Here is a 16,302-nt window from a genome sequence, read left to right as displayed (position 1 = left end):
GGGGTAGGGGTGAGAGCAGATGGCGCTGTGTGCAGATGGTGCAGTGTGTGTTACTGGGGTAGGGGTGAGAGCAGATGGCGCTGTGTGTGTTACTGGGGTAGGGGTGAGAGCAGATGGCGCTGTGTGCAGATGGTGCTGTGTGTGTTACTGGGGTAGGGGTGGGAGCAGATGGCGCAGTGTGTGTTACTGGGGTAGGGGTGAGAGCAGATGGCGCTGTGTGCAGATGGCGCAGTGTGTGTTACTGGGGTAGGGGTGAGAGCAGATGGCGCTGTGTGCAGATGGTGCAGTGTGTGTTACTGGGGTAGGGGTGAGAGCAGATGGCGCTGTGTGTTACTGGGGTAGGGGTGAGAGCAGATGGCGCTGTGTGCAGATGGCGCTGTGTGTGTTACTGGGGTAGGGGTGGGAGCAGATGGCGCTGTGTGCAGATGGCGCAGTGTGTGTTACTGGGGTAGGGGTGAGAGCAGATGGCGCTGTGTGTGTTACTGGGGTAGGGGTGAGAGCAGATGGCGCTGTGTGTGTTACTGGGGTAGGGGTGGGAGCAGATGGCGCTGTGTGCAGATGGCGCAGTGTGTGTTACTGGGGTAGGGGTGAGAGCAGATGGCGCTGTGTGTGTTACTGGGGTAGGGGTGGGAGCAGATGGCGCTGTGTGCAGATGGCGCAGTGTGTGTTACTGGGGTAGGGGTGAGAGCAGATGGCGCTGTGTGTGTTACTGGGGTAGGGGTGAGAGCAGATGGTGCTGTATGTGTGCGCGCTGGGTGTGTTACTGGGGCAGGGGTGAGAGCAGATGGCGCTGTATGTGTGCGCGCTGTGTGTGTTACTGGGGTAGGGGCATTGTTTTGAAAAAGGGGGTGGGGTGGGTTTTTTCCCCCTCTAAGCCCCGCCCCCGCTGTCACTTCAGTGCGGCCCTCGGCCGCAAACCATACTGCAATTTTGGCCCCCGAAAAAAAGTTTGTGAGTACCCATGGCCTAAGCCATTAGGTCTCAAAGACGAGACCCATTGGCTTTGCCATTGCTTGTTTCATGGAGTGAATGGTGTCTAAATTCAGGGTTGCCCTTCCTAGCTTCTCACATCCGAACCTCTGCCATATATTAGCGGATAATGACCCCCGAGGCCCCTTGGAAGGGACGCGGCCTGCTGCTCTTCCCGTGACGTCACTCCAGCACTATTAGGAGCGCACATGCCAGCCTTGGAACGCAAATGGCCGCGCATCTCGATATAATGGGATTTCGTCTAATGATATCACTCGCATTCATAATGATATTCTGATAATGTCTGGCTAATCTCATCCGCAGCCAGCCGTATCTCGGGCCCGTCTGTCGTTCAGCTCTCGCTGCCTTAATGAGCCTTCTCCAGCTAATCACGAAAGCAAAACCGTGGGCGGGGGGCTGGGGGCGGAATTATTGTACAAAACGCCAGACGCGCACTGGTTATCTTTGAAAACATTTTTTGGTCTATGTAAATGAAACAACATGTTCAAACAACATTGCGTCGCAACTGGGGTAGTAAATGAGAATTTAAGTTATATTTGCAAACAATGTGGGGATTATATTCCATTTTGGGGTAACAGGCGTAGGCACTGCCTGCAACATACACAAACGCATACAGTCTCCCATACTTTGCCAAAAGCCCAATACAGCGTCTTTACACGTCCAAAACTAGCTTGATTTGCAAATGTGGGCCACATTTTTAGCTATCTGGTTCGCTAACGAGGCCACTTTTATTCTGGTGGCAGGGCCCATTTTTTGTCCCAGTCCGGCCCTGATAAGTGGTAAAACTGGCGTCTCTTTAGATTGCTGATTTGTAAGCCTGGCACTACTTTTGCGAGTCCTGGTCTAAAAACAGCACAGTGTCTAAAGCTGCCAACCTTGGGCCTGGGAGGAGCCACGTTCCAATCCTGTCCTCGGCCCAATATCCTGTGATTCTGGCTGAATCACTTCATCTAGGCTTAGAAAATATAAGTAAAGGGCTCTGCCATTAGGCTAAATTAGTAAAGTATAAATAAATGTAATAGAAAGTGAAGGTAAATATGGTGCTGAGAGCCAGGTTTCCTCGCCTAACCCTCATCAGCCAATGGGAGGCTGTTGAGGATCTAATGGTCAACCTATGACTTCTATGAGTGTCAAAGGGTTCATGATGTCACTTCTGCTTCCTCTGGCATTTTGATGCGCCATCGTCTAGGGTGGGATTTGCTGCTAGAAACTAGAACAAATAGCTGCAAAAACTGGGCAGAAAGACAGAGCCTTATTTACAGGTTGGCAGACTGGTTACAAGGTCATTATATCACACTGCAAATATCCGTCCGTCTTATTACAAGTGCCATAGGGTATAATGCACTTCCAATACAGCGGAAACAATACTGCAACCTTTGCCCATATTTTCTACTGGCACTGCACCTCACCTGGGTGCTAGATGTACCATGTTCTTCCATCTCTTATTTCGACTTTATACTGCAATATAGATGCTAAGCAAAAAGATAGTAGATAGTCACATGGCCACAAACATGTTTGAATTCCTTCATTTTGGAAACTATAAAGGTTTTCACCATTAAAAATGGCACTTTACGATTGTTGCCAGTCGTTTGTGAGCTTGCAATGTTCACTATGGAGACATTTCAGCTTGCATAGTTGTAGATAGTGTCCAAATGCACACAGGTAAGTGCCATTGCATTTGTGAAATTGAATTTTTCTTTTTTTCCCCTCCATAGGGTCATATTTTTCTTCATGAGCTAACCCTTCCTTTATACCTGTACCTAATGCTGAAGGTGTTTTAATACAAGTCCGACTCTGAAAAGGATTCACTCCTCACACTGGCAGGAGTAAATTGCTGACATCCTTTTGTCGGTTTTATGTCGGAAAAGAGACTGAATGGCCAAAAATGTGAATGTTTATGTGGGTGCACATTACTCCCTGTCCTTAGTAGTACATTTATTCACAAAATTCTTCGTGTGAGTAAATATGTTCATTACGTGAAATTGACTATTCTTGCTCCCAAAAGTGGTGGCAAACTAAACTTGAATGCGTTTATAGCTTTATTAAACTGTCCTCGGCTGTGCATCATTAAGACGTGTTTCCAAACCCTAACTTCAGAAATTCTTATCCCTTTGGAAGGCTCACAGGCGGCTGTCTTTTAGAAGAAGCTTCTTTGACTTTGAGCAGTCTCAGTGGCACATTTAGCGCTAGTCTCTGAAAATTATGGAAGTAATCTTTGGGGTCAGACACATTGCTTTTTAAAATCTGGACACATACAGGGAGATTTACATATCTGTCTGATTCTTACTGACATCACTCCGCCAAATTCCAATTATCACAACTTTTTTACTGGAATGGGAAATTGTGGAATGGTGTTTCTGGGCCCCAATTATCGGGCGAGGAGTTAACACACTCCATTTCCATGCCCAGTGACACTCGGAAGTCCTGGTGGAGAAATTCCACCCTGAGATATCGTTATGAAGGCCCAAGTGATAAAACCACTGCTTGTGATGCATTTTTTTGGCAAAATATATCAGGAAAAGGACATGGAGGATGAGAAAAAGTTCATTTCATTACTGCTCGTAAAAAATATGGTAGAATTACAAGGGGAATACTTAGCAAACAGCACTGTCGCTTTGTTACTGCGTATTAGACCTCATTTCACCTGAGGAATTCAAGATTAAGTGGTAGAAGTGTGTGCTAGCCATAACCACGCGCTGTTTTTTCCACAGTTTTCACGATTAACTTACAATGAGCAAATCAGAGTCTCCAGTAGGCAGCATTTTTTAATTAATTACAAAGAGTGCAGAAACTTTAAAGTGATTGGGCCCAGTATATTGTAAAGCTAAAAGGAAAATAGCAGAAGATAACAGGAAAGGGGAGCGGCTACCATAACAGGAGAACTCTTTTACGTAGTCTTACATGCTTTTGTAAATCAACCCTGAAACATTCCCCTTTTGCAACATTGCAAAGAGAAAACCGTCCTTTCTATTTGTTCTGCTTGTATATGACTATGCCCAGATTTTTTTTTTTTTTTACATTTTATTCCCACTGGGGTTGTTCTGTGGCTAAATTACACAGGCTTGTATGAGCATGTAAAGAGTACTATTTTACGCACTGAAAAAATGCTTTGGGGTTAGGCGAATGATGCCAATACAGACAGTCCTTCTATTAGCATCAGCTAAAAATCTACAAGGATTTCGTATGAGCTAATCTTTATACAACTACGGGACAACCCTTATTTTTCCCGTTAGAATGTACATGCGTAGACCAAAAAGGCAGACACCAACCCGATGCACTTATCTTTTATAGTGACACATCATCAGAATGAATCGAGCCATGCAATGTGTTGTTAAGACTTCCGAACGGTGTGGCCAATGTTGCCGTAAACGTTTGGCTTGTGATACAAGTGGCATATATATATATTTTTTTAAAGAACACTACAGTAACACATTTGCATTATGATCATTATGAAATCGTGAAGATAAGCAATGTTTCCCACCACATTTTACCAACTGCAACATTTTTGACAACAGTGTTTCTGACAGAATTTTGACTCTGTCCAGCAGAGAGAGTGTTACTTGAATATACTGTGTTGGTACAGTTTGCAGATGATAATGCCAGCATCAATTCAACCATCAAACCAAGTCCAGGCTACCAAAAGTCTGATCTGATAAATTCTTTGGTTTTGCAAACCCATACAAGTTCTTCATGAAGCAATTTTGTAATCATTTTTCTAATCCACAAAGGAGGAGTCAACCTTGATTCCCCAAAATCAATCCTTCTTTAGACAAATCATATTTTGGCACCCGACAAGGTCTGCAGACCTCACTAACTTGTTCTTTGTTACAACATCAATTACTAATCCAACGTCCTGTAAAATGACACCCTTTTCAAGGTCTTCACATCGTTATTTCTTGGACACCATACAACGTGAATCCCCCATTGCACAAAATTCCACTGTTCATGATTTCATCCTTCTCCTTCTGCACAATTCTCCCTACCTCATACCAAATCTTAACACAGTCTGGCCCTTTATTCTGAAATCCTAAAAAATATAGCACTTAAAAAATGTATTCTTGTAAGGTAACGACTGACCTACATGATGTAATGGAGTCAATGTGTCCTATTCTTTTAATTTAATATTGACCATGCTTTGATAATGTAAATAAAACTGTTTACCCTCTCATGTTCCAAGTTTCTTCCACAAATCTACATGTCCCCCTGAAAGCATGCTTGGCATGTCGTCCAAAATGCTAGTAAAGTTTTTTAGAAATATTGTGGCCACCACTCTTCACTACACTTGAAAGGAGGATCCAACACAAATTTGAGATTATGCCTGCAGGCTTACAACTGCAAAAGTACAGAGCAGGAATCACAGCATGTAGAATGTCTGGAAGGGTTACTTCTGAGAATCAAAAAGTCATATGCCGGTTGCCGGAGTTGAAAGCATGCACCATGCTTCGTTTGGTGTTCCACTGTACAGCCATATGTGCCTAATGTAAGGAATAAAGCACAACAGAATAGGGCACACTAGTAAACTCCCTATGAGACGGGGAATGAACATGCACAAGGACAACACTTAATGCTATGGCCCTCATTACAACCCTGGCGGTCGGGGTTAAAGCGGCGGTAATACCGCCAAAAGGCCGGCGGTAAAAAAAAAATGGGATTTGGACCCTGGCGGTTACCGCCACTTTAACACAGCGACCGCCAGGGTGGTAACAGCCCCTGGGCTGGAGACTACGGTCTCCAGCCCGGCGGCCGTCACATTACCACCCTTGGGATTACGACCCGGCCTACCGCCATGGTTTTCGTAGTTTTTGTACCGCCACGAAAACCATGGCGGTAGGCACTATCAGTGCCAGGGAATCCCTTCCCTGGCACTGATAGGGGTCTCCCCCACCCCTACAGAGTCCTCCCGCTCCTGCCCCGCACATATACACACCCACATGCGCACCCATATACACACATGCATACCCACCTCCACCCACGCATGCACACATACACACCCACACACCAACATACCTTGTCACACACATGCATCCACAACACTCACAATCATTCATTCATGCATGCATCCAACGTGACTCACACCCGCATGCACGCATACCAAAACATACACCCCCACCCTCCTCTCCGGTCGGAGAACCCGACTTACCTGCTTGCAGCGAGTCCTCTGGCTGGAGAAGGTCCGTGGCGCCGCTGTCAGCAGAAGTGTCCACCAGCAAAACACCACCAGGCCGTATCATTGTTCATGATACGGTTGGCGGTGTTTTGCTGGTGTGGCGGTGCTGCTGTCAGCAGTGCCGCCTTACCACCGTCTGCCACCTGCCAGATTTCTGGCGGAATACCGTTGGAGGTCATAATAACCCTTGCCGGCTGGTAGCCACGGCGGCAGTATGGTGGCGGCCGTCGCCAAGGCGGTAGGCGGTCAATACCGCCAATGTTGTAATGAGGGCCTTAGTTTCTTGTTTTTTGGAGACACAGTAAAGAATAGATCCGCTCCCCTTTATGAAGTACGCAATAAATAGCAAATCAACAACAGATGGTATCTAATGTAATATAAGGCATACTTCCATGTATGCCAACAAGAAATGTAATTTATTAAACACAGTAAATAATTAAAGAGAAGGGTCATAAATCGCACTTCCCAGCTGCCAGAACAAGACCACCTCAACAAAAGTTTGAAAGCCCCAATAGGGATCTAGGGCAGGCCAGGGACCACCCAAATGTATAGTCCTCTTTATGTTGAAAAAGATTTCCTTGAAGAAAAGGCCTTCAAGTCCTTCAGGTCTGGTAATTGTGGTGGTTAGTATGTTGACATCTCGGTCTCAATGGTCTAACAAGTACGTGAAACCATCCTTCAGGAAAAAGTGTCGAGTTATATGCAAGTGTGATAAGAAAGCCATCCAATGGTAAGTAAGTGGCTGGCATAAAACCCTCTGTAGGTCTGTTGTGCGTCCATGTGGGGCAAAAATTTGCCTGTAGCAGGGACCAGAAAAAGGGTGTTTTTTAAGGGAAAAATTAAACAACAAAGACGGAGGGTAGCAGCAAAATACAGTTTTGGCCTTTCTTGCCCAAAGGTACCAGTTTAAAATGTCAGAATCCTCCCTTTTATCATTTTCGGAAGAATCAGTTAGTTTTGCAAAGAATCAATTTGTCTTAGAAATAAAGGGCCATATGTACGAACGCATTTTCCCATAGACACAGAATGGATAAAACCCCTTGCTGCATCTGGCCCAAAGTGATTTATTTTACCACTTTCTCAGCTCAGTTATCTCGAGCTAAATGAGGCTTCATTTCATGTCTGCTGAGAAGAGCATTTGGGTGAGAAATAGACCTGATTTTGTTTTTGAAATTACTAAGTTACTGCACATACAGTCAGTTATAGGAAAAATCCATATGGCCACCCACGTGATCCTCCAGGAGTAGCTAGAAGCATGGCCCTCAGTTCACTGTCTTGCCCTACCAAGTTGCATGGATTGCAGTCCTGGCCCGCTTCAATAGCTGCCCTGAACTGACCTCTGTTTTCTTTCCCCTCCGTCTCCCAACTTTCCATACCGCCCTGCCAGTCTATTATTATGTCATTATTGGTGCAATGGCGAAACTGTATTGGAGTCATTCTACTGTGAAATAGCTTCAGAGCGCGTGCCTGGCCTGGGCTCAGGAGTAATCAAAGGGAGACAAACATTTGAATAGGTGGAGACCAGAAAGAGGTGAAGGGAATGAGGATGGGGATCTTACAAAATACAATTCTGCTGAAAACAATTCTAATCCTCAGGCACAACCATGCAAGATTTTTAATTGTTTCTGTCCCGTTCACTGATCTCTGCCCTGTCGTAATCCCTGTGGAAAATAGGCAGGAATGTTCAGTTTACGTCTGGCATATAAAGTCAGAGGCTTAAAAAGGTCGTAAAGTTAGTAACACGTAAGGACACTAAATTAGAAGTTGAAATAAGTGATCTCAAAGCTTTTCACTTTTATAATTAGGAAACAGACTTTTCTTAAACAGGTTATTTATTATAAGTTGTTAATTTTTTAGTAAAGCATTGCTTTTGTAATTTCTTTAAAGAGAAGAGTAGTGGAAGTTTACTCCCCTACAATTACAGGAAGGAAATATAAAATGTAGTAATCAGAACCAGATAGTGTTTCAAGGGTTTTATAAGGTAAAAGCGATTGATTCTACAAATGAAAAATAACAACAATAAGAACATCATGTGGCTGTTCCCTTCTTCTCAAACTGTACCCACTGGGTGAAACTTGCATCCTTTACTCTACATCAACATCACACACGACGCCCCTCGGGGACCTACCGACCAGCCTACAGGGCTACCTTGACTAGCTGGTATAAGCCCTGGGTTCATGTGCAAGTTCATGATGCCACCTATACATCAACTGGCATGAGAATGGGAGAGGCCCGATAAGATGTAGAATCACCACGTACGGGAAAGATAAAACATGTATTGCGCAAATCAATTAAACCTGAGCTTCTGCTCTGGGCGGGTAAGTCTATGATGGATATCACCCACACAATTTCTGATGTTGGACTGTGCACTCACCCTTAGCGGTTGCTATATAATTTTGGGCTGCCCTTGAACACCGACTTTTCATTTGCACCTAGGTTGATGCCACTTACAATGCAATTGTCTACTAATGAAGGCCTTTTAGAGACTCCTCCCCCTCTTGCTGAGCCAAGACTACATTGCACTGGTCCGAGCAGTCCTTATCTAGTCGGACTGAAGTTTTGCTGGTCTTGCACGTGCATGTGCAAGACCTTGTTACCCACATCTCGCCACCAATGAAACTCCACACTGACTGCCAAGAAACAACTCATTGGGTTTAGAGAGCTATGCCTGACTGACAAAGCCATCTATGATCTTGTCTGTAGGAGGCTGGCCTGGTTTGTAATCGGTACCCTAGGTACTTAAACCTTATACCAGGTCCAGTTATCCCTTATTAGTGAAATGTAGTCAGTGTTCTAGCAGCTTAGGCTGTCTAGAGGTAGCTGTAGCAGAGCAGCTTAGGCTGAACTAGGAGACATGCAAAGCTCCTGCAATACCACTATAGTTACACAGTACATATATACAATAAAAGACAATACTCAGTGTTCCCAAAAATAAAGGTACTTTATTTTAGTGACACAAGGCCAAAAATATCTTAGAGACAATACTCCTTCTGGAGGTAAGTATTATACACAATACATACACTAGAGACCAAAATCAGGTAAGTAAATAGTCATAGAATAGTGTAAACAGTAGAAAATACAATAGAATGCAAATAGGCCTAGGGGCAATACAAGCCATATACTAAAAAAGTGGAATGCAAATCACGAATTCCTCCCTAGGCAAGTGTAGAGGGGTGCTGAGAATGTAAGAGAACACCAAAGGTAAGTAAAATACCCCACCCAGAGCCCAGGAAAGTAGGAGTAAAGTACTGCAAGTTTCCTCAGGACACACTATAAGTTGTAATATAAGTTACTGCAGGAACCAAGCAAGACTGCAATCAACAAAGCGTGGATTCCTGGATCTGAAGACCAGTGAAGAGAGGATACCAAGTCCAGAAGTCGCAGAAGCTTCCAGGAAGGACAGGAGCCCCTGTCAACCTAGAAGATGGTGCAAAAGAGGATTCTCCGGTTAGAAGAAATCTGCAGAAGAGCACCAAAGGAGATGGTTGCGGGTTCCTGCGTGGTGCAGGAGATGTCCCACATCAAGATATTCCATGCAGGCTGTTTGAATTGTGGGATTCGTCCAACAAGCCTTGGTTCAAGCAGGGTCGCAGTTTGCGTCCGAATGGCACTGCCTGGACACAGGAGGGACCTGGGAGCCTCAACTCGGACTGAGGATGCTCCCCACACTGGAGAGAGCCCACAGATGACCACGCAGCAACCACTGGTGTCCAAGGACACGGGGACAAAGAAGATGCAAATTGCGGTTGGTGCAGCACAACAAAAGAAGGTCCCTGGCCACCGGAGAACAACTCAGCGAGTTGTGCGTCGCATGATGGAGTGCTGGGGACCTGGGCTACACTGTGCACGAAGGATTCTTGGAAGAAGTGCACAGGAGCAGGGAAGTGACTCCGTCACTCCACGGGAGATTCCTTTGGTTGTTCTGGTGCAGGGTGAAGACAGGGAGTCCTTAGAGCGTGCACACTTTGGAACCTGTTTCAAATGCTGGATGGAGCTGAAATTGCAGGTCACAGGAGTCGTCCTGGATACTTTGTTGCAGTTACAGTGGTTCCTGGAGCAGTCTGCGGTTGATCTGACGGTCAGAAGCTGAGGCAGAGGTGCAGAGGATTCCTGGAGGAGTCTTGCAAGCTGAATCTGAAGAGGAACTCACAGGAGACCCTAAATAGCTCTGAGAGGGGGACTGGCTACCTGCCCAGGTATGCACCCATCAAGAGCGGTCTCTGACATCACCCGCTGGCACTGGCCACTCAGAGATCTCCAGAGTGTCCCCGCACCTTGGAAAACAAGATGGCTAATGCCAGGGACACACTGGAGGAGCTCTGGGCACCACCCCTGGGGTGGTGATGGACAGGGGAGTGGTCACTCCCCTTTCCTTTGTCCAGTTTCGCGCCAGAGCAGGGACTAGGGGTCCCTGAACCGGTGTAGATAGTTTATGCAAGGAGGGCACCATCTGTGAGGCTACCCCTCCCAATCCTGTAACACCTATTTCCAAAGGGAGAGGGTGTAACACCCTCCTCTCAAAGGAAATGCATTGTTCTGCCTTCCTGGGACTGGGCTGCTCAGACCCCAGGAGGGCAGAACCCCGTCTGTGAGGTGGCAGCAGCTGTAGCTGCAGGGCATGCCTCAGAGAGCTCGTTTGGCAGTAATGGGGGTCCCATGGTGGAGCCCCCAGGGTGCATGGGATTGCCCTACCCCCCCCCCCAAATTCCAGATTTAGAATGGGGGGGACAATTCCATGATCTTAGACACATTACATGGCCATACTCAGAGGTACCATTGTGAAGCTACATATAGGTATTGACCTATATGTAGTGCACATGTGTTATGATATCCCCGCACTCACGAAGTCCAGGGAATTGGCCCTGAACAGCACGGGAGCACCTTTGCTAGTGCAAGGGTGCCCTCGCACTTAGTAACTTTGCACCTAGCCTTCAGTAACTGAAGGTTAGACATATAGGTGACTTATAAGTTACTTAAGTGGAGCAAAAATGGCTGTGAAATAATGTTTGCACTATTTCACGCAGGCTGCAGTGGCAGTCTTCAAGAAGGGTTTGTCTGAGCTCCTTATGGGTGGCAAAAGAAATTCTGCAGCCCATAAGGATCTCCTGGAACCCCAATGCCCTGGCTACCTAGGTACCATATACTAGGGATCTATAAGGGAGGGTCCAGTGGGCCAATTGGAATCTGAAGTTACTAAACTACAGTGAGTAATTTGGAAGCAAAGAGAGCATAAGCACTGAAGTTCTGGTTAGCAGAACTTCGGTGACAAGGTTAAGCACTACTGACAACACACACATTAGGCCACAAACTATGAGCACTGGGGTCCTGGCTAGCAGGATCCCAGTGAGACAAGAAAACACACTGACAAATAGGGTTTCAACTATGAGCACTGGGTTCCTGGCTAGCAGGATTCCAGTGAGATAGTAAAAACACACTGACACACACTCACAAACAAGCCAAAAGTGGGGGTAACCATGCTATAAAGACGCTACTTTCTCACATTGGCCCATGGCACAGGTCTTAAACTCAAGGACTGTGAGGATTTGGGTATCCTATATGGCATGGCTGGGAGGCCTCACCGGGCAGTACACTTGTACATACAGTCTTGGATCCAGTCATGTACATTTACTTAACCTTAAACTCAAACTTGGTTAGTTATAGCTGTGAGCAGTAAGGGTTAGCAAAGGAGGAACAATGTGTAAAGCATTTAACAGCACCAAACAACAGAATAAGAAAGTCACACGACACATAAGAAACAGGACACCAATTAAAAAAAATAGATTTGATTTAATAGATTTTTAGAGACCTTAAGCATCAAAATCGCCACGAGGGTTCCAGAGATATAAATTTAATTCATTATTTCTAAAATGTGTATCAACTGGAAGCAAACAATGGGCAACCAAACATTTGGAAACTTTTGAATAGTTTGTGAAAGTTAGTTTGACAACTCCGGCCCAAGTTGGGCGACCAAGTCTGGCAGGACACAGGTCTAGGGGACCAGAAAGGAAACTATGGACAGCTACCTGGCCACCAGATGGCTTTTAAGGCAAGAAATTAAACAGGACGACTCCCAAAGACATCAATGGAGTGGTACTGATACTTACGGATGTAGGCAAAAAGATGCTCAAAAGGATGCTCCAGTTGTGGTGCAGTATAGTTGGGGGGAAACCTTTGTGGTTATTTCTCCATCCACAGGTGAAGTGGGCAAACGTGGCCAGAGTTAGGGGTGCCTTGAAGTCCTCTGTGTTGCAGTAACCGGCCATCATATGCTGGGCTACTGGTCATTCTGCACCACAGACAGGGCAAAATCCGTTGGTGGGGGAAAGTGTCCCTTGGATGTGATGAATCCAGTCCTAAATAGCACTCCTGAGGTCAGCAGACACAGGTGCAGGATTTGGCTATCTCGGACTTGTCCTCTTGGGTGCCCGGTGACTGGTAGCGGCAAAACTTCTGCAGTGGCTACCAACTTTGTGACTTGGGCAACTGCAGATCTTGTGTCCTTTGAGGTGGTTCCAGGAGATCAGCTGACTGGTCCTTGGACTCACTGCTGTCTTTGGATGTCAGAAATCAACTTTCCTGTGAGCCAGGAACTGTAGGCACAATTCAATCTTTGCTAGCCCACAAAGTGCATAAGAGGCAGTCCTTCCAAGCATGCAGCCTCTCTTTGTGCTTGTCCAAGGGCAGCTGGGCAGTCCTTCTTCGATCCTCCTTTTGATTCCAGTGTGATCTGAGTGTTAGGGTGCCAGGGTTGCTATATCTGTCCCAGGAAAGTGCCCTGAGGGTTACAATGTGGTCAATAGCCAATGAGCTACTGGGTCTCCTTCTACCTAGTGATGAAGTTCCTGTGATGTGTGGCATCTAGCTATCACAGGATGCCAAATTCTTGCTCCTTTCAAGATGGCAAAACCCTTCCTCGGTTGTCAGGAACTTGGTAACTCACCCTAGAGGTGTGGGTGCCTGAGGGCTACATGCATTCAGTGAAACCGGTTTGGAGGAGAGTTTCCCCTCTTTGGCCCTGTCTCTATGCTGTCTACAGAGAGAAGAAGCATTCTGCTTAGGAGTGTTAGGCCGGGCAGCCCATCAAACGTGCCTTCCCCTTTGAAGCTTACCAATGATCCCCCCACCATTGAGTGGCAGAGGAGGTGGAGCTATGCTGCTGGGGCACTGCCTTTGTTCCTCAGCCTGGGAGCAATTTACACATAACCCCCGGTGGTCAGGAAGGGAGTGTGGGGGTGTATGTGTGTGTCTTTCTCTCTTTGTGATGCTTCTGGACAAGCAGAGCACAGATTGGTAACTTTCTAAAAGTTGCCTACCTTTAATAGTGACAATGCGTTCATCCTTGTGATCAGGTCGCATTTAATGTCACAATTAATTTGATACCTTACATGATCCAGTTTGAGCTGGTTGGGATGCCATGCCGTAAACCTGTTTGAGCCAACCGGACTACCAACTTTACCCACAACAAGATATAGCTCCCTGCCATAGGACTCTATAAGCCTTCCTTATGGGAGGCTTATATATTTAATGTTAGATAAGGTGGCTTTGCTGTTGGTTTGAAGAGCAAAGATGTACTGGCAGTGAAAACACTGTCCTTCCAGTCTGCAGTGGCAGGCTGGGAGCCATTTTGCACAATGTCACATGAAGGGTGGCACAAACAGTGCTGCAGCCCTGAGTGGACACTCTGTCTTACATGCCCTGGGTACCATATTATAGGGGTTATCAGTAAGTCAGGCCTTGCAGGTATCCAATTTGACATGTACTTTGTAAAGGGTTAAAACACTTGACATTGAGGTCCAGTAAGCAGGCCTCAGTGTGCTCTCAGAGTCCAAAAAACAGCAGCTAACTGTCCAAATGGGGGCAAGAAGTGGGGGGGAAAACCTACAAAAAGCCTGTTTCCGTACAAGGACTAGTCGAAGAACAACTGAAATGGTGACCAAAACGGCAATGTAAATAAAATAACACTAGTCAGCTACACTATGCAAATTAATGTTAAACGATGATGCACGGTGTGCAATTTTCTTTAAGAATCCACCCTTGAGAAAGTTCCTTGGTTTATAGACCTGAATGAATCACGCTGGCTGAGTTTCATCTCCCCATTTGTTACACCACCAGACTGAGCTTGACTTGAATCCAATGTTACAACAATGAGAATAAGAAATGCAATAAATGATCCATTTACAAAAACCGCAATGATTTAGACCGCCTATACATTTCTAGTGGTGTGCATGATCAAATCTAGTCACAAATTCTACACCTACCTCACTCAACAGAATCTCCCAGATCTACCACCTACTCTGACGCCCAAGGTTAGAATGCCATAACTGAATATTCGCCCGCGGCAGTACACACAGGGGGGAGTCACAATTCTGGGGGTATTGGAACTGAATTTGTTTATGAAGCAGGATGGCATAACCTCTTCACAGAAGTAAATGTCAGCTACTGCAATGGCGCATAATGACTGGGACAGGCATGTCAGGCAATTCATTTATAATACAACTCAAACTGACAACCATATAAAATACTATACTGAAATGCTAAAATGTGAATTAGTAGACTACATATACCGGAATGCACTATGTCAACACCTCTGAAACATCTTGTTGATGTTAAACGACAGCAAGGTCACATTCGTTTTTGTTGAAAAAAGCAGGCTGTCATAGACCCAAATGACTAGGAAGGATGACAGAAAATAGTTTGGAGTCTTTGGTGAAAGGCACAGCACTGGATGAAATGTGGATCAAACGTATGCTTTGCTGGGAGTATGAAGTAGTTCCTTTCATCATCAGACTCTTGTGGGTCTACCGGTGATGTTGAATAAAGTAATTTTTATAAGGCCCTGGAGGTTTGTGCTCTTGGGATGTTTAAGATAACCTGGTGCCTTCACTGACCAGATTGGCGCCTTTGGGGACAGAGCTTCAGAAGGTGTTAAGCCTGGAAAGAGACCTGGAAACAGACGTATACCGTTAGAGAGAACCACAACACCTCTCTCCCTTTTTATTGATAGCCTGAAGTGGAAGGATCAGCACAAGTAGAGCCATACTAATGAATACACCTGTTAGGAGAGAGATGCTGAGGGGTAGAGTCACAGTTGCTGTGATGGTGCACTTTGATTCTAGATCTGCAATAGGTAAGTTGTACGGTGGGGGGGGGGGGGGGGGGGGGGGTTGTTAGCATCGGGGTAAAAAGTGATCTTGGAAATAAATTTGCAGGGGCTGCAAAGTGGCCTGTCGAAATGGGGGAGATAAGCCCTGGGACAGCATCAGCGTGTAACAGTGGTTTGTAGTTTGTCATAAATAGCAGTAACACATGAGAAGGCCGATCCTGCTGCCCTTGCTTAATCAATATAATAACCTGGAGAACCTAGAGTTGAAGGATGTGAGAGATGGTGGACCATATACTGAGCATGCCCTGGTCTAAGCATGGTGTGACTGAAGGGACAACAGCATGAAGGTTTGAGGGAGAAGCCATTTCCTAGGAAAAGTATATTCGCAGGGCAAACTAACACAGAGCTGGAAGTGTTTTAGGTTTGAGATTGCAGCTAGGGCAGAATGACCATGGGCTCAGTCTGCCAGGGCTCTGGGCATGGGCTTGCAAGGCAAACTAGCTGTGGATAGCCAGTGCTCAAGACCTGAGACTGTAGGGTAGCATGGCCCTGGCAGCTACTGCTCCAAGCCTTAGATGGCAAGGCAGATTAACTCTGGTAAACAAATAATACAGTCCAGACACTGAGGGGAAATCTGGTTCTATGCAACCAGTGCTACAGGACTGAGACTATATGGCAGACTGGCTCTTGGCAACCAGTGCTACAGGCCTGAGAATGTGGGGGCAAACTGGTTCTTGGCAGCCAGTTCTCCACATCAGATTTAGCGAGGCACTGGCCTGGGCTGTCACTTGGCTGCTTTTATAATGGCCTAGCAGGTCATCTGATTTCCCTGCTGGTGCAAACATTTGGAGAATCTCCTACAGCTATTATTTTCGCCCCTTATCAGCACATACTTTAAACAGTAAATGTAAGAAGAAAACATTTTTAAAATGTGTTATACTGCTGCCTTAATGCCACCTGACCGATAAATAAAGAAAACATAGGCAGAAAGAATACAGATGATATCACGTGAAGTTCTGTTTAAGAATTGTGTATGAGCCTT

At 45.9% G+C, this 16,302-nt stretch overlaps 1 protein-coding gene across 2 annotated transcripts in view; it reads right to left on the bottom strand.

Annotated features, from left to right (window-relative positions):
- The window catches only part of CELF3 (CUGBP Elav-like family member 3), a 282,700-nt gene that overhangs the window by 265,402 nt on the left and 996 nt on the right, over window positions 1–16,302 (bottom strand). The window lies entirely within an intron of this gene.

This window comes from Pleurodeles waltl, chromosome 12 (assembly GCF_031143425.1).
Source record: "Pleurodeles waltl isolate 20211129_DDA chromosome 12, aPleWal1.hap1.20221129, whole genome shotgun sequence".
NCBI classification, from domain to species: Eukaryota; Metazoa; Chordata; class Amphibia; order Caudata; family Salamandridae; genus Pleurodeles; species Pleurodeles waltl.
This window is presented reverse-complemented; position numbering and strand designations above follow the sequence as displayed.